General features: G+C 37.0%; 1 protein-coding gene across 2 annotated transcripts in view; it reads right to left on the reverse strand.

Moving 5' to 3' along the window:
- marco (macrophage receptor with collagenous structure) overlaps window positions 1-660 on the reverse strand; it is a 15,453-nt gene that overhangs the window by 10,004 nt on the left and 4,789 nt on the right. The window lies entirely within an intron of this gene.

A 660-nucleotide genomic window follows, 5' to 3' on the forward strand; every position in this document is an offset into this window, starting at 1 on the left:
CCTGAAGTGACAGGTTTATCCTGAGTTTATCCATCATCATACCACTTTCAACGTCATCACCATGTCACGTTACAACCCACAAGGACTCAGTCATTGGTCTGACCACACCCATCTTCAAACTCAGCTTAATTTTGATCCCAACTACACCTGTAACGTTTGGAGACTGTACTGTATATCATGGTGACATCTTTCCACAGACAGACACACAGACAGACACACAGACACCTGCCAAAGAATTCAATACCTCTGTGGTAGTTCCTGCTACAGGATGTCTCCAGAACCACACCTCATTACAACAGCACTGCTTTAACTCATCTTCATTTAAAGGGCACTTTATCATGTTTTCTGACTTGTGGGGCATAAAACAATCATTTAATAATATAACATACGATGTAGGTGGATCAAAAACAGTTATGCTTTAATGTTTAACAAGGTAGTAATTATAATGTAAATTCTTTTTAGATACATGGTAAGAACAACATATGTGGGCTATAATTTTATCTATTTATTTATATCTTTGTTTGTTTGTTTATTTGATAGGGACAGTGTACGCTAATGAACTGTCTACAAGATGTAGACATGCAGGATTGTAGCATGAATGCCAATTTACATGCATAGTCCTTGAGCAGGTAACATACAACAGTAACAATATACAACTAT

This window comes from Seriola lalandi, unplaced genomic scaffold (genome assembly GCF_002814215.2).
Source record: "Seriola lalandi dorsalis isolate HSWRI2012SDOR001 ecotype SW California unplaced genomic scaffold, Sedor1 jcf7180002054576, whole genome shotgun sequence".
NCBI classification, from domain to species: domain Eukaryota; kingdom Metazoa; phylum Chordata; class Actinopteri; order Carangiformes; family Carangidae; genus Seriola; species Seriola lalandi.